Source organism: Zalophus californianus, chromosome 10 (genome assembly GCF_009762305.2).
Source record: "Zalophus californianus isolate mZalCal1 chromosome 10, mZalCal1.pri.v2, whole genome shotgun sequence".
Taxonomy (NCBI): domain Eukaryota; kingdom Metazoa; phylum Chordata; class Mammalia; order Carnivora; family Otariidae; genus Zalophus; species Zalophus californianus.
Window position 1 is genome coordinate 75748677 of NC_045604.1, and position 18962 is coordinate 75767638.

Here is an 18962-nt window from a genome sequence, read left to right on the forward strand (position 1 = left end):
TTTAATTTAAGTCCTAATTATTGTACATAATGCAGCTCACACCTGTGGTGATAATGCTTTTATTAGCATTAAAACTAAAGACATCAAAGAATCATATCAGGATAAAATGTCTATTTCTAATTTAATAGAATTGCAATTAAAGCAAATTTGATCTGAATGAAATCCCATCATAACTGAGGGTTTTTTTTTTTCCTGCACAGTGAGTGAAATTATTCTCCCCTAAATTGAAGATTAATAACATGCTTTTAATGTTAAATGTAGCAATTCAAGCATTAGGTTGCAATTCAAGTTCAACATCACTGAACATTTTATAAACTTCACATTTTAACATCTCCGGGAAGCGCTCGGAGGTAAATGCATTAGCGTTAAATGCATTAATGTTATTTTTCTTTATAAATGAGCTTATAACAGTGTTGTTACCTTCATTTGAATATTTTAATGAAGGGATAATATAGGGTGAGTGTTCCATTTTCACAAGGTAATTGTTTCTTCCCTGAGTGGCTAAACTTGGGCAGAAAGCAGAATTTATCTCATTGAAATTCTATTACGGCTGCATTGCTGTTGTTACTTGTCAGACTCTCTCATTACGTGGTAACTGGGGCTTTGTGTTAATACTCTCCTTTCCCATGGCGCCTAGTCTTCTGCCTTCCTGCCGTGTAATCCTGTCCTCCAGCAGGTCACAGCAGCAAACCTTCGGTATCTTGCTCCAAGGACGCGTTGGCTCAGCACTTTGAATTTACCTGGATGGAGAATTTAGATAAGTTCAGATCAGGTTGGTCATAAGTAAATCCAAATTTGCAGTAGAACCTGAAATGAGGGGCAGGTATGCAACCGTTTTCAAATTACTCAGAACTGGGACTGTGCCTTTGGTAGGTAAATTGCAAATATGGCCCCAATTTTCTCTCCTTCATAGAATGCACTCCATTTATGATGTAACTAACTTACCAGATTCTCCTCTCAAAAGATGGAAGTCTCTCTTTCTACTCCCTGAATCTGGGCTGGCTGTGTGATTGGCCTTGACCAAGAGAATATGGCAAAAGTGATGTCTTGCATGAATCCACTCTTGCTCTTGGACCCATGCCTCCACCATAAAAACAAGTGGAAGCCAGCCTACCAGGGGAAGATGAGGCCAAGGGGCTCCACCTGATAGAGAACTAACTCTCACAAGCAAAGCCATGCAGCCAAAGACTCATGAGGGAATCCCGCCAAGGTCAGAAGAACCACCCAACTGAGTCCAGCCTGCCTTGGCCATCTGCGGTTTTGAGCTAAAAATAAAGAGCTGTTATTTTAAGCCAATAAGTGTTGGGTGGGTTGTTACTCAGCAACCAATAGCTTATATAGTATCCTCTCTCCGCCAGAGTCTATCTGAGTGATCACGGACCAGCTACTAACCTCTCTGAGTTATGTTTTTCTCCATTGTAAGTGAAAACAACAAGACTACTCTAGAGGACTGTCTTCAATTACAGATAACTGACATAAACTATTTAGCTCGGTGCATGGCACAAAAGAGTGCTCAGAAGAAATGCTCCCTCTTATTGCTCCTGATGCTACTGCCGCTCATTTCCATAACATATACCAAACATTTCAGTTCATGGTTGAGAGCATGAGTTCTGGAGCTAGGCTGCCACCACTGGATTCCTGACTCAGTCAGCACCGTAACCTTGCGCAACCTTGAACAGGTCACTTGACTACTACATCTCAGTGACTTCATCTGTAAAATGGGAATAATAAAGTACCAACTTCACAGGATTGTTAGAATGATTAAATCAATTAAAAAAGATGAAGGGCTTAGAATCTAATGGCACATAGTAGTAAGTCAATATAATTAGTAAGTAGGTAGTAAGAATTAATTATTATTAATAATAAATAGATATGTAGCTTATAGCTCTCTCCATACATATGAGTGGAAAAATCCCTACCCATAATGTCTTCCTCTTTGGTCTTGATTTTGTCTTCGAGACCAAGAATATGAGGATTTTTCGAAAACGTGTATTACGGAAATTTGCAAATACATACACAAGGAAAATAGTATAATGAAACTAATCTACCTATCACTCAAATTCAATAATCAATATACAGCAACTTTTGTTCCTCTCCACCCTCATTCTCTAGATTTTATTGCAAATGCCAACTGTTAACATAATTTCATATGTAAATAATTATGTATATAATCTCCTTAAAAATAAATAACTCCATTCTATTTTCACACCTAAAAATTCACAAAAACTCCCAATATCATGAAAAATCCTGTTTGATCCGAAGGTTCCCCCTCTATATCCTCAATCTTTGTTTTTTTGATAAACAAGATAATTTTCATGCAGAATTTCTCAATTTGTATTTTACTGATTACATAAAACAGGTATTTTAACTTGTTTCTCTGTCTCCTGTGTGTCCTATAAATTCACATTTGGACTTAGAGGTTTGATATATTCATTCAATGTTTTCTTTTGGCCAAGAATACTTAATAAATGGCATTGTGTACTTAGAAGCACACGATGTCTGGTTCTATTTTTTTGTGATAATATGCCAATTACGATTACTGACTAGATCCACTAATTGACTCGACTGTGTCAATTGTGAGAGCTTTATTCTATTGTGCCTTCTTTGTTCACTTGAATATAACTAAATGAAATTTCCCTTCACATCTATTTGGTGACCCTGAGATAAAGCAAAGCACACTATAAACATTTACCTCCACCTTGTCTATTCTATGTTAACAATATATTCTAGAGAAAATTGCATGGCAACACAATGAGATATCGCTCATTCTTTTTTACAGCTGCATATAACTCCATCGTGTAGACACATGGATAATTCAGCTTCTCAGTGATGAACATTTGGGTTTGCTTCCAGTCTTCTAATACTGCAAATAATTCCATAATAAATACTGGGTTGAGGAGGGAGGAGCAAGATGGCAGAGGAGTAGGAGACCTAAATTTCGTCTGGTCCCAGGAATTCAGCTGGATAGGGCTCAAACCATTCTGAACACCTACGAACTCAACAGGAGATCGAAGAAAAGAAGAGCAGCAACTGTCTGAACAGAAAAGCGACCACTTTCTGGAAGGTAGGACATGCGGAGAAGTGAATCCGAGGCAATATTCGGGAAGACAGATGGCAGAGGAGGGGGCCTCCGTCAGCGGATACCAGCAAGTGATAGAGCCGCGGAGCACAAAATCAGAAATTTTAGAAGTTGTCTCTGCTGAGGGACATCGCTCCAGTGGCTAAGCGGGGTGGGGGGGGATCCCTTGCAGGACAGTGTGGTCTCAGGACCCTTGGGGTCGAAGAAAAAGCAGGGGTGGGACGCCTGGGTGGCTCAGTCATTAAGCATCTGCTTTCGGCTCAGGTAATGATCCTGGGGTCCCGGGATCGAGCCCCCCATCGGGTGGGCTCCCTGCTTGGCGGGAAGCCTGCTTCTCCCTCTCCCACTCCCCCTGCTATCTCTCTCTCTGTGTCAAATAAATAAATAAAATCTTTAAAAAAAAAAAAAAAAGAAAGACCAGGGGTGCCTGAGTGCGGCAGAGCTCCCAGGTATCAGAGCAGGGAAGCAGGCTGCAGAGACAGAGCCAAGGAGTGGGCTCTCAGCTTGGGTGATCCACAGCACAGTCAGGCCACTGCTCTTCCAGCAGGGACCCAACAAGCGGCAGATCCGGGGAGACTCCCCTTCCTCCCCCGGGGAGGAGCAGTGCAGGAGCGGATGGCAGGGATCTGCTGGGTTTGGAAACTCCACACGGGGTCGGGTGCCAGAGACAGAAACGCTAGGTAACAGGCGGGTGAGCACGGAGTGCGGCCGGAGCGGGAGTGACTGACTGCTTTTCTCTGGGAATGCACTAAGGAGTGGGGTCCCGAGTTCTCGGCTCCTCCGGGCGGAAACTGGGAGGCCGCCAACTTTACTCTCGTCCTCCAAGGCTGTACCGAGAGCTTGCAGGGAACAAAAGCTCCCGAGAGCAAACCCAAGCAGATATCTTAGCCTGGACCCGGAAAGGGCGGGGCAATTCCACCTCTGGCAAAGACATCTGGGAACCATGGCAACAGGACCCTCCCCCAGAAGATCAGCAAGAACAGCCGCCAAGACCAAGTTTACCGTTCAATGTCTCATTGACTCCAGCGCTAGGGGAATACTGCACATAGAATTCATGGCTTTTTTCCCCATGATTCTTTAATCTTTCAAAGTTATTTTTTTTTTGAATTTTTCTTTTTCCCTTTCTCAAACATCTTATCAATCCCTTTTTTTAAAAATCTTTATTTTTCATTTTTAGAGTCATATTCTATCTCTTCATAGTAGTTAGCCTTATTTTTGGTATATATATATAAGTTGTTCTCTCTTTAAAATTTTGGGATACAGTTTCTTCTAACAGATCAAAATACCCTAAATCTCTAGTGTATTGCTTTGTTCTAGTCTCCTGCCTGATCACATTTCTCTTTTTTTTTTTTTTAAATCCTCTTCTTTCTTTTTCCAACCAACTTATCCTATGAATTCCTTTTATAAAATCTTTTATAATTTTCATCTTTAGAGTCATATTGCATCCCTTCATCATATTTACCCTTATTTTTGTACATATATAAGCTTTTCTTTCTTTAAAATTTTGGGATGCATTTTCGCCCAACAGACCAAAATACGCCCCAAATCTAGTGTGTGGCACTGATCTATGCACTAGCCTGATCATATCTGATCATATTCTGTTGTTGTTTTTTTTCTTTTTTTTTCTTTTTTTTTTCCCTTTCTTTTCCCCAGGTTTAAGGTCTCTTCTAATTTGTTTAGTATATATTTTTCTGGGTTTGTTGTTACGCTGTTAGTATTTTGTTCTCTCATTCATCTCTTCTCCTCTTGACAAAAAGACAAGACGGAAAAAATCACCTCAAAAAAAAAGAACAAGAGGCAGGACAAACTGCCAGGGACCTAATTAATATGGACATTAGTAAGATGTCAGAACTAGAGTTCAGAACGATGATTTTAAAGATACTAGCTGGACTTGAAAAAAGCATGGAAGATATTAGAGAAACCCTTTCTGGAGAAATAACTAAAATCTAACCAAGTCAAAATCAAAAAGGCTATTAATGAGGTAAAATCAAAAGTGGAGGCTCTAACTGCTAGGATAAATGAGGCAGAAGAGAAACTAGTGATATAGAAAACCAAATGATGGAAAATAAAGAAGCTGAGAAAAAGAGATAAACAACTACTGGATCATGAGGGCAGAATTCGAGAGGTAAGTAATACCATAAGATGAAACAATATTAGAGTAATTGGGATCCCAGAAGAAGAGAGAGAGGGGCAGAAGGTATATTGGAGCAAATTATAGCAGAGAACTTCCCTAATTTGGGGAAGGAAACATGCATCAAAACCCAGGAGGCACAGAGAACCCCCCTCAAAATCAATAAAGATAGGTCAACACCCAACATCTAATAGTAAAACATACAAGTCCCAGAGACAAAGAGAAAATCCTGAAAGCAGCTTGGGAGGAGATCTGTAACCTACAATGGTAGAAACATTAGACTGGCAACAGACCTATCCACAGAGACCTGGCAGGCCAGAAAGGACTATGGCATGATATCTTCAGAGCACTAAACAAGAAAAATATGCAGCCAAGAATACTATATCCAGCTAGGCTGTCATTGAAAATAGAAGGAGAGATAAAAAGCTTCCAGGACAAACAAAAACTAAAGGAATTTGCAAACACGAAACCAACCCTACAAGAAATATTAAAAGGGGTCCTCTAAGCAAAGAGAGAGCCTAAAAGGAACATAGACCAGAAAGGAACACAGACAACATACACTGACAGTCACCTATCAGATTGGATAAAAGAACAATACCCATCGATATCCTGTCTGCAAGAGACTCATTTTAGACCAAAGACACCCCCAGATTGAAAGTGAGGGGGTGGAAAACCACTGACCATGCTAATGGACACCAAAAGAAAGCTGGGGTGGCAATCCTTGTATCAGACAAATTCGATTTTAAGTCGACTATAGTAAGAGTATAATAAGAGATGAGGAAGGACACTATATCCTACTTAAAGGGTCTATCCAACAAGAAGATTTAACAATTGTAAATATCTATGCCCCTAACATGGGAGCAGCCAATTATATAAGCCAATTAATAACAAAAGCAAAGAAACACATTGACAACAGTACAATAAACTGGGAGACTTTAACACCCCCCTGACTGAAATGGACAGATCATCTAAGCAAAGGATCAACAAAGAAATACTTTAAATGACACACTGGACCAAATGGACTTCACAGATATATTCAGAATATTCCATCCAAAAGCAACAGAATACACATTCTTCTCTAGTGCCCATGAACATTCTCCAGAAGAGATCACATCCTAGGTCACAAATCAGGTCTCAACCGGTACCAAAAGACTGGGATTATTCCCTGCATATTTTCAGACCACAATGCTTTGAAACTAGAACTCAATCAAAAGAGGAAAGTCAGGAAGAACTCAAATACACGGAGGCTAAAGAGCATCCTACTAAAGAATGGGTCAACCAGGAAATTAAAGAAGAATTAAAAAAATTCATGGAAACCAATGAAAATGAAAACACAACTGTTCAAAATCTTTGGGATGCAGCAAAGGCAGTCCTAAGAGGAAAGTATACAGCAATTCAAGCCCTTCTCAAGAAACAAGAAAGGTCTCAAATACACAAGCAAACCCTACAACTAAAGGAGCTGGAGAGAGAAGAGCAAATCAAGCCCAAACCCAGCAGGAGAAGAGAAATAATAAAGATCAGAGCAGAAATCAATGAAATAGAAACCAAAAGAACAGAACAGACCAACAAAACTAGGAGCTGGTTCTTTGAAAGAATTAACAAGATTGATAAACCCCTGGCCAGACTGATCAAAAAGAAAAGAGAAATGACCCAAATCAACAAAATCATGAATGAAAAAGGAGAGATCACAACCAACACCAAAGAAACACAAACAATTATAAGAACATATTGTGAGTAACTAGATGCCAGCAAATTAGACAATCTAGAAGAAATGGATGCATTCCTAGAGACGTATAAACTACCAAAACTGAAACAGGAAGAAATAGAAAACTTGAAAAGACCTATAACCACTAAGGAAACTTAAGCAGTAATAAAAATCTCCCAAAAAACAAGAGCCCAGGGCCAGATGGCTTTCCAGGGAAATTCTACCAAACATTTCAAGAAGAATTAATACCTATTCTTCTGAAACTGTGCCAAAAAATAGAAATGGAAGGAAAACTTCCAAACTTGTTTTATGAGGCCACCATTACCTTGATCCCCAAACCAAAGACCCCATCAAAAAGAATTACAGACCAATATCCTTGATGAACATGGATGCAAAAATTCTCACCAAAATACTAGCCAATAGGATCCAACAGTACATTAAAAGGATTATTCACCACGACCAAGTGGGATTTATCCCTGGGCTGCAAGGTTGGTTCAACATCCGCAAATCAGTCAGTGTGATACAATACATTAACAAAAGAAAGAACAAGAACCATATGATCCTCTCAATAGATGCAGAAAAAGCATTTGACAAAGCACAGCAGCCTTTCTTGATCAAAACTCTTCAGAGTATAGGGATAGAGGGTACCTACCTCAATATTATGAAAGCCATCTATGAAAAACCCACAGCAAATATCATTCTCAATGGGGAAAGACTGAGAGCTTTCCCCCTAAGGTCAGGAACACGGCAGGGATGTCCACTATCTCCACTGCTATTCAACAGAGTATTAGAAGTCCTAGCCACAGCAATCAGACAACAAAAAGAAATAAAAGGAATCCAAACCAGCAAAGAAGTGGTCAAACTCTCACTCTTTGGAGATGATACGATAGTTTATGTGGAAAATCCAAAAGACTCCACCCCAAAACTGCCAGAACTCATACAGGAATTCAGTCAAGGGGCAGGATATAAAAATCAATGCACAAAAATCAGTGACATTCCTATACACCAACAAGACAGAAGAGAGAGAATTAAAGGAGTTGATCCCATTTACAATTGCACCCAATACCCTAAGATACCTAGGAATAAATCCAACCAAAGAGGCAAAGGATCTGTACTCAGGAAACTATAAAATACTCATGAAAGAAGTTGAGGAAGACACAAAGAAATGGAAAAACGTTCCATGCTCATGGATTGGAAGAACAAACATTGTGAAGATGTCAATGCTACCTAGAGCAATCTACACATTCAATGCAATCCCCATCAAAATACCATCAACTCTCTTCATAGAAGTGGAACAAATAATCCTAAAATTTGTATGGAACCAGAAGAGACCCCGAACAGCCAGAGGAATATTGAAAAAGAAAAGCAAAGCTGGTGGCATAACATTCTGGACTTCAAGCTCTATTATAAAGCTGTCATCATCAAGACAGCACGGAACTGGCACAAAAACAGACACATAGATCAATGGAACAGAATCGAGAGCCCAGAAATGGACCCTCAACTCTATGGTCAACTCATCTTTGACAAAGCAGGAAAGAATGTCCAATGGAAAAAAGACAGTCTCTTCAACAAATGGTGTTGGGAAAATTGGATAGCCACATGCAGAAGAATGAAACTGGACCATTTCCTTACACCACACACAAAAACAGACTCCAAATGGTTGAAAGACCTAAATGTGAGACAGGAGTCCATCAAAATCCTAAAGGAGAACACAGGCAGCAACCTCTTCGATCTCAGCTGCGGCAACTTCTTCCTAGAAACATCGCCAAAGGCAAGGGAAGCAAGGGCAAAAATGAAACACTGGGACTTCATCAAGGTAAAAAGCTTTTGCACGGCAAAAGAAACAGTCCACAAAACCAAAAGACAACCGACAGAATGGGAGGAGATATTTGCAAATGACATATCAGATAAAGGGCTAGTATCCAAAATCTGTAAAGAACTTATCAAACTCAACACCCAAAGAACAAATGATCCAATCAAGAAATGGGCAGAAGACATGAACAGACAACTTTCCAAAGAAGACATCCAAATGGCCAACAGACACATGAAAAAGTGCTCAACATCGCTCGGTATCAGGGAAATCCAAATCAAAACCTCAATGAGATACCACCTCACACCAGTCAATATGGCTAAAATGAACAAGTCGGGAAATGACAGATGTTGGGTGGGATGCGGAGAAAGGGGAACCTTCCTACACTGTTGGTGGGAATGCAAGCTGGTGCAGCCACTCTTGAAAACAGTATGCAGGTTCCTCAAAAAATTGAAAATAGAGTTATCATATGACCGAGCAATCACACTACTGGGTATTTACCCCAAAGTTATAAATGTAGTGATCCAAAGGGGTATGTGCACCATGATGTTTATAGCAGCAATGTCCACAATAGCCAAACTATGGAAAGAGCCAAGATGTCCATTACAGATGAATGGATAAAGAAGATGTGCTCTCTCTCTCTCTACATATATATATATATATATATATATATATATATATATATATATATATATATAATGGAATATTATGCAGCCATCAAAAGGAACAAAATCTTGCCATTTGCAACAATGTGGATGGAACTGAAGGGTATTATGCAGAGCGAAATAAGTGAATCAGAGAAAGACATGTATCATACGATCTCACTGATATGAGGAATTCTTAATCTCAGGAAACAAACTGAGGGTTGCTGCCGTGCTGGGGGGTGGGAGGGATGGGGAGGCTGGGTGATAAACATTGGGGAGGGTATGTGCTATGGTGAGCGCTGTGAATTGTGTAAGACTGTTGAATCACAGACCTTTACCTCTGAAACAAGTAATACATTGTATGTTAAAAAAAAAAAAAGAAGAAGAAGATAGCAGGAAGGGAAAAATGAAGGGGGGGAATCAGAGGGGGAGACGAACCATGAGAGACGATGGACTCTGAGAAACAAACTGAGGGTTCTAGAGGGGAGGGGAATGGGGGGCTGTGTTAGCCCGGTGATGGGTATTAAGGAGGGCATGTTGTGCATGGAGCACTGGGTGTTATACACAAACAATGAATCATGGAACACTACATCAAAAACTAATGATGTAATGTATGGTGATTAACATAATAAAAAAACAAAAAAAACAGTGGGTTGAGCATAGAGGGTTTTGTGTGTGTGTGTGTGTGTGTGTGTGTGTGTGTAGGTATCAGGGTCCATTTTTATAGCTGGTAGCTTTGAGAGCCTTACTGGAGATAAAGAAGTTTGTAGGGGATAAATGCAGTTAGCTGTTTCTTCATGGTAAATAAAGGCAGAGAGGAGTATTATGACATTCATGGATTTCATCATTCCAGCTTCAACTCCTTTCCAAAATCTCCAAATCTCCTTGTTATGTCTATACAGTCATTTGCCCTTTGATGAAATTTCAGGAATCCAGATTGTAGGAGGGAAATGCAACTCAAGTCGCAAGGGAGTGAACCCACTTTGCCTCAGCCTCCCCTCTCACTGTCCCTCACTTATCTCTCTTCAACATGGATTCCAGGCTTCGTTTCTTCATTTAGAAGAGTCCACAGAAGAAAGCCAACAGCTCGTGCTGCCACCGAAAGTGTGTAGCAGACAAGGAATCCAGAGCAAGTGATGCATACCTGGAGGAGGTATGGCAGGGAGGGAGACAGGCACCTATGCAGAGACTGGTGATGGCTTTGGAACACAGTTCACAAATGTCATGGATCTCCTCCACAGGATTTTTCAGGGCTCCAAAGCCACGAGATTGTAGAACTGGAGGAAACTTCAACGTTTGGCAGCTCAGTTCAACCTCTCACCTAGTATTCATCTTCAAACACATGGATCCGCTCAATAAATACCTAAGCAAAAGGCAATCCCTACGAGGAGTCAAAACAAAGGTCCGGCTCTTCACTCGAGATTGCATTCCTGCACCCACGCCAGTCCGTCTTCAACAGATTTTTACCTGCATCAGCTGTAATCTCATCTTCAAGATTTATCTTACTCTTTTCCAAGGGTCCACCTACTCAACAGCCCAAATGGGTTTCCTGATAGGTGTATACACCTTAGGTTAGAATCCAAGCAGAAGAATGGAAAAACTGCCTCTATGCCAGCTCAAATGACTCTCCCTAATGAGCGGCCCGGAAAGAGTTTCAAGAGGATTGAACGTTGGTGAAGGATTTTGGTATGTGTGAGTTTACATGTGTGAAATTGTATTACAAAATAGCAGACAAAATAAGCCGAACGAGACTCTTGACAGCAAATGCTATTTTTCATATTATTTAATATTACTACTACTGATAATACTAACAGTTACCAGTTATTGAGTCTCTTGTGTTGACAAGAGTTGAACATGACATTCGTTCAAACAATTCTGCAAGGAAGCTAATACTGGTTCCATTTGACAGGTGAGGGAAGATTATGTAGAACTTGCCTGAATTTGGAGACGGAAATTAAGCCTGGTTCTCTCTGACTCAAGTCCATTTTACTCATTGTTCTATGACCCTCTAGTAACTTCATTTATGGATTTGAAATGTTCCTGAGTTGAATCCCACTCCTATTGCCCAGTTGACATTTAAGCAGTTAGCTTGGTAACCCTAAACCAGGCGAGAGGCTTCCATTTAACAGGGTTATATCTTACCCCAGCAACCAGAAAAAGTTACCGGCATATCTGAGAAGCACACCCAGAGGATCTGTGCTCCTCTCAGCATCCCCCTCTTCACCCCTGGACCACCAGGCAGTTCCCACATAAATCAAACCCAAGTTTGATTTAGTTACCATTTCAGTGGGTATCTGAAAAAGTAGGGAACATGGCCTACAATACACTCTTTGCAGCATTTTTATGCAAAAGGATTGCTCTTAATTAAATATCCTGCTCATGTTTTGATTTTTAATTTTCTCCTCTAACAACATAACGTGCCATTTAGAGCAAGGTTCGAATCAATATGACATTTTAGTACCTGTTAAATGTCTTGGCAGCTAAACTTCATTGTTATCAAATTACTTGTCACTTAACACACACGCTTCGACCTCGAATCAGGGAACAGCACAGGGGCGAGCTCCCCCACCCACATCCTTTCTCTCTTTTTTTGACGATGGTTAGCTGACCGGAGGTGCTGGCTGAGTCCCCTATGCCCTCCTCCCAACCCAATAGGGCCCTGTTCTATTTGCCACTCTATGTCTTTATTTTGCACAGTGAGAAAACACAGAAACGTCCTTTCTCTGCCACACAGCTTTGCTCCCTGATTTGCTGTTGTTTCTCAGTGGCACTTATCTACCTCATGGCTTACAACAAAGTGTGAAAATAATTTCCTTCCTCTACGGGCCATAGCCACCTGCTTTTCCTTATTGGATCTTGCTTTCTCTACTCTTTTCTCACCTGATAGTCATCTCAGGGTTCCTGCCAAAAACGTCTTCTACAGATCAAACTTTCTTTCTCCTTTCTCCCCCTGGCTTCTAAACACTTAAAATCAAACACCATACATAACAGAGATGAGTGAGGAAGCAAAGTTAGCAGCAACTCTGTTTACTGTGGCTTTTATCTTTAGGCTTTTTAAGATTCATTTTTTATTGGGATGCACCGTTGGAGTGGGATGCTGGATTGAGAATTTATACTGTCAGCAGAAGCTCACTTTTTGTCAGATGTCAGCCCTGACTCGTATTAGACAGCAGAAACTAAAGGATCTTGAGAAAAGAACTTCCCCCTCTCTGGACCTCCATGAATACCTATTTTAAGATGGGATTTGCATACTACCTGCATTTACAGTAAGAAGAGCAAGCAGTCAGCCACGATTTAAGAATGCTGTGCTTGATGCTCTCCAAGTTCCCTTCATCTACAAGTCTATGGATACTTTGTTTTTGTAAAGAGACATGCAAGATCCCAGCATAATACTCAAGACAACCAGCAAAAAAAAAAAAAAAAAGATAAGTAACACAGTCAATCAAACGATACATTGAGTAAAACTGTATGTTTCACAGGAATGAGAAAGACATTAGCTCTGCTACCGAGGAGAGCATCTTCAGCTGCAGAAGCTACTTGAGTTCCATGGACAGAGTAATCCCCCCTCCACTGAAAAGATGAGAGATACTTCAGCGAGGATGATGTATCAGAGTTACTAAAGTGGTAGGTGACAAGAGCTACAGTTTATTAGCCAATCTACCCATTGGCAAATCTCCTGACATCTCTGTATTCAACTTTTTCATTTACCAACTGGGGTAATGACAATAATAAGGACAATACCTACCACATGGGGCTATAAGAGGATTAAATAAACTTCTATATGCAACTACAGCTATTTTGGCTGTTACCATTACTATAGAAAAATATATTTCAGATGAGAAACAGGACAGACTCAAAACTATCTCACCCCTAATCCTCTATTTCATCTCACTGAAGTGCAGATACAAGCAGGACACACAGCTTTCCTTCTGCCCTTCGTCTGTGCCATTAAGATAGCTCTGAGTTGTAGAAGGATATGGTTTAACGACTGGATTTTTTTAAAATTTTGATTTATTATGTTATGTTAGTCACCATACTTAATGACTGGATTTGTCCCCCAATGTGACAACAGCTAGACAGACAGAGAACCCCACGGGAGCCATGGGGTTTTCAGCACTCTGAGACCCCTAATCTTATTTAATCAGATTTATTGATCATTAGTTTAAGATGTTTAAGTGTCAATGGGAGGTAAAATGCTTTATTCTATTCTGCTGAAGACTGAAATGTCTCCTTACCCCAGCAACCAGAAAAAGTATCGGCATATCTGAGAAGCACACCCAGAGGATCTGTGTTCTTCTCAGCATCCCCCTCTTCACCCCTGGACCCCCAGGCAGTTCTCACATAAATCAAACCCAAGGATGGCCACTCATTTCTTTATGTAAAAAAATTCAGTAAAAGGGGATTTTAGGACCATTCTAATATAACCTGTCTTATATAAAGTCAACTGAAGCTTCTTTCTCTTTTTTCCTAAATCAATTTTCTTTCCTTATCAGGAAACAAAATGAAAGGTCACCATCTTTTATTTCTGCAAACATTGTGTCTATGATGACACAGTGGTACAGACACTCCTGACCTCAAACACTCACATTAATTTATTTTTCACTGTGTTACGAGCCATAGCATACATAAGATGGTCCGTGTACCTTTGTTTTATCCTAAGATGGAGGTCTAAGACAATAAATGCCATGATTCTCACATTCTTAATTAAGATTTGACCTGATGGATGTATACAGAACTGGAGAATAAGCACTCTTTTCTGGCACATGTGAAACATTTACAACAAAGTAATCATGCACTGGCTATAAAGCAAGCACTGCCAAGTTGCAAATAATCGGTGTTACATGGAACCACATTTTTTTGGAATTTAATGTAATTAAAATAGGAATTTGTTACCAAAGTTAACTAAAATATAGATAAAGGAATTTTAAAAATTACTTTTAAACCGCCCATGTGCTACAGAAGAAAGCATACTGGTTATTCTCAAAATACTTGGAACTGCATTATAATTTAAGTACTAGATAGTAAGAGATGAAGGATGAAGATAAAGTGATATCCAGAGGGAAATACATAGTTTTGAATCCTTACATGTTAATGCCTATAAAATATATTTGTATAAATAAATGAGCTTTACACCTAACTTAGGAAGTTTCAAAAGAACCCACAGAATGAGCTCAAAGGAGTTAGGGAAAGAGGAGATAACAAACTTGAAGGCAGAAATTAAAGAAACAGAAAACAAAATTAGTGTCAAAAGGACCACAGGGACAAAAGTTGAGTCTTTAAGAAAGACTAATAAAATTGACAAAAGTCCTCCAAAATTGATTAAAAAGATGTCACAAATACATAATATTAGACATGGAAAGAGACATCACTACAGATGCAAGAGATGTTGATTTATTATGTTTGTGAAGAATGAGGTCACCACCGGGAAGGGAGGCGGGAGCAGGAGAATGCACTGTAGGCTCTTTTAGACTGTTTAAATGATTATAGCCTGTGTGCATTGCCCGTTACAAAGTAGAATTGAAGATTTCCTGGTGATGGGTATTAAAGAGGGCACGTTCTGCACGGAGCACTGGGTGTTACGCGCAAACAATGAATCATGGAACGCTACATCCAAAACTAATGATGTAATGTATGGTGACTAACGTAACAATAGAAAAAAATAAGAAAGGATTTCCCTAGACATAGATTTTATAAACAGCATTTGCAGAGTGATTTTCCCTTTACAAAGACTTAAATTTGGAGTGTTACAATCAATCCTCACAACTATCCTGTGAGATAGATTTCATGATTCCTATTTTGTGAGTGATGAAATTAAGGTTTAGAGAGAGCAATACACGTGGCTAAAAGTAAAAAATGAAGATTCATTTTTCCTATTCTTTAATATTCAACTGTGCAAAATTTTAAATATATGAAAAAGGTGGAGAAATTGTATAGGCCATTCCATGCACATACCACCTAGATTCTAAAATATTTTATCGTATTTTCTTTATCACATAATTAGAGGACAAATATTTGAGTTGAAATTGTGACCTTTAAATTCTATATCTTTCTACCACACACAAAGATTCACTATTACTAAGGCATTTGTGTGTGTCAAGTCAGACAGCTGTTTGCAAATGGTACTTTCAAATATAGAGCTTTGTCATCATCTTTTCAATGAACATATAGCTTCTTAAAGTGACTATCTTGAAAGTAACCAGTCTTTTCACTATTTCTCACCAGCATGTTGATCATCTGTAATGTTATTTTTTCTCCTCCCTCTCCTTTGTCCATCCTTGACACTTCTGATCGGCTTCCTCCTTTTCTCCTTCTCCCACTTATTCTGCATCTTTTTGCAGACATTACAGAAATTCCCTCTGCTTCTACCATTCTATAAGTCCAGGTGGGGCCAAGCAAGAAAGAACAGCAACATTGTAATGCCTTTGGGGGCTACTATTTAATCTCCCTCAGGATTCAGCCATGATTATATTCTTATGACATTATATCTAAATATTCTTGAAGAAAATGTAGACTATTTCTGCCCTGGCCTAAACAATGCTATGACAGTTAATTTTATGTGTCAGTTTGGGCTAGGTGAAGGGATGCCCAGACAGCTGGTAAAACATTATTTTTTGGTATGTCTGTGAGGTTGTTGCTAGAAGAGATTAACATTTGAATTCAAAGACTGAGTGAAGAAGACGGCTCTCATTAAGGTGGATAGGCATCATCCAATCCACTGAAGGCAAAAATCTAACAAAATGGTGGAGGAAGGGTAAGTTTGCTTTCTCCTTGAGCTTGGACATCCATCTTCTTCTACCATCAGACATTGATGCTCATGGTTCTCGAGCCTTCAGACCTGAGTGCAAACTCAATGGTTTTCTTGGAACCTCCAGCTTGCAGATGGTGGGCTGTGGGACTTCTCAGTCTGCATAACAGTATAAGTCAATCCTCATAATAAATAATTTTCTATATATCTTTATATGTAGAACCAAGAGCATACCTTGTTCTGTTTCTCTGGAGAACCTGGACAGAAACAAATACAGATATTATTTTATTGCTGTAACTGACCATAGTTTTCTTGTAGGTAGTGTTTTTTTAAGGTTCGCATATAATTTTTTATTAACATTAATCTTGTCTTTTTTTTTTTTTGAGAGAAAGAATGAGAGAGAGAGAGGTGCAGGGACAGAGGGAGTCTTAAGCAGGCTCCACACCCAGTGTGGAACCCAAAATGCAGGGTTTGATCTCATGGGATCATGACCTGAGCCGAAATCAAGAGTCGGATGCTTAACCAACTGAGCCACCCAGGCACCCCAGTCTTGTCTTTCATTAAGCATCTGCTGAATGTCTACTATGAGCTAGCCACTCTTGCAAGCATTAGGATCAGTGCTCTAACTTCAAATGAAAAACGGGGTTTAGGGCGCCTGGGTGGCTCAGTCGTTAAGCGTCTGCCTTCGGCTCAGGTCATGATCCCAGGGTCCTGGGATCGAGTCCCACATCAGGCTTCCTGCTCAGCAGGAGACCTGCTTCTCCCTCTCCCACTCCCCCTGCTTGTGTTCCTGCTCTCGCTATGTCTCTGTCAAATAAATAAATAAAATCTTAAAAAAAAAAAAAAACAGGGTTTAGTCCTCAAAGTGAACTGTCATCTGCTTGTATAAGGTAGGTATTAGCCACTTTTTCAGATGAGAAAAAAGTATCTCCAATAAGTCAAGAACAAGTCCAAGACAACCCACTAGGAGCAGTCACAGCAGAGATGGGACTCAGAGCTGACTAGCTCTAAAACCTGAGATGTCTCGACGACACACAAATGCTCTGTACGCCACCCTGAAAGTTCACTGTGGGGCTCATGTTCAAGCTACACATAGTTTGGAGCAAGGCCAGCTACCGTTACAGCCTTTCTTTGCATGGCCCTTGAACTCAGAATCCTCCCCGCCATGTTCAAAGAACTGCAAAATAGCAAAAGCAAAACCAATAAAAATAAAAGAGAATATGCAACAGACACGTATGTAGCCCTGCAAAACACAAACTGTTTACTCTCTGAGCCTTTATAGGAAAAGCTTGCCCACCCCTGACCTGCAGTGTCGGAAGAAATGCATGCATCTATCCTTGTGTTCCGCTTTGCTTTGTCTTAATAACATGGCTCATGGGCTTCAAAAATAGCCACCACCATCATCAATTATCCCACCCACTGTTCCATGAGTAAATAAATGCCCTCTCACAGCATTCCTGGGGAAGGTGGTTTCGCACCTAGTTATAATTCCTAACGAGAGAAGCTGATCCCGGGCAGTGTGGAGGCAGAGGGAAGCCTTGCTGTTCATTGACAGTGTCATCACCAGCTAATGGAATTGGTCTTTCTCCAGCTATCAGAATCTGTGTGGGAGGGGGCGGTTCAATGGAATCAGCACTTTCAGAGCCATCGACGACAACTGCATTGGAAAAATGCACCAAAGCTTTGGGCTCCGGCGGGCTATCGACTTAATATGGATTGAGTCGGGAAGAAAAAGCACCGCGTGCAGTTTGCCTGTCCCACCTTCTCATTAAAGTCTTGGCTTCAGGTAACTCAGTGGGCCTGTTCCTCCCCAGCTCCCAGCTGAATGAATCAGTCATGCGAGGGGTAATGGCACTTGGAAGGAACTGCCATAATTCAGCATGAAAACCCACTCTGATGACTATTTACGAAAATAAAGCCTGCCCAGGCCGACAGGCACTTGGCTTTTCCCCTCGCTGGCCACTCCCATCTCCGTCTTGGAGCAGGTGACCCACGCGGCGAGGTAACAAGCAGCTGCTCCCCACAAGCCTCCCCCCAGCCTGCCAGCCGCCCGATTATTTAATTACAGTGTTCTAGCTTCAGCACTTCGCCCTTACCTGGGACTGTAAGTGAAATGTGTCAGAAATAAAGAAATAAATTACAAGTTAAATCAATAGGAAAGAACCGCGCAAATTGGCATCCTGGTGGAGATCTGTTTATCCAAAGGCTTTCAAAGTCGTTTAGACCTTCAAGGGGGGGAAAAAAGACAAAAACAGGGTAAGTCAGAGAGGTTGGTAGGAACACGAGGGAGATGTCTGTCTGCAGACAGCCCGGCCTGTATCTGTCTTGGCTTCATGCAGAGACCCTGAGGTCAGCCCTCATGTTCTTCTCCAACGCGGGCGCCAAGACGTGGTTTCCTAAGTGGAAAATTTAAAAGTAATTTTTCACCTTGAGAGAGAGGTTTCCTTCTGTTTAATGCTTACTCAGGCAAGACAGCAAATCTCAGAGACAAACAAATTGGAGGCACTTCTGCCAAAACTCCACTCAGACAGAAAGGAAGATGGGAGAGGACACCTCTCCCACTTGGCTCGAGCCAGAAAGGAAGCCTGGTGTAAGGCTCTGAGAGCCCCCAATGTCCCTAAGACATTATGCTTATTATTTTTATAAATGTTGAGGGCGTGCATATGTAGCCATTCCCATGTGTGGGTTTCCCTCCACCATGCCAGCAAGCAATTCTCAGAAGCCGGGTGCCCTACAATTCAACTCAATTCTGATACCATCTACCCGGAGGCACTATCAGATCCCACAGGTGAAGGGCTCGGTCCTACGAAACTGTTCCCCCTGCCCCGACTTCAGATGCCAGTCACAA

At 40.7% G+C, this 18962-nt stretch overlaps 1 long non-coding RNA gene across 1 annotated transcript in view; it reads right to left on the minus strand.

Annotated features, from left to right (window-relative positions):
• Positions 1-426: 426 nt before the first annotated feature.
• LOC113931847 overlaps positions 427-18962 on the minus strand; it is a 33999-nt gene continuing 15463 nt past the window's right edge. Inside the window, exons 2-3 of the long non-coding RNA XR_003522890.1 lie at positions 16349-16371; positions 427-740 (exon numbers count right to left, since the gene is read on the minus strand). This is a non-coding gene — a long non-coding RNA (uncharacterized LOC113931847). The remainder of the gene's footprint in view (positions 741-16348; positions 16372-18962) is intronic.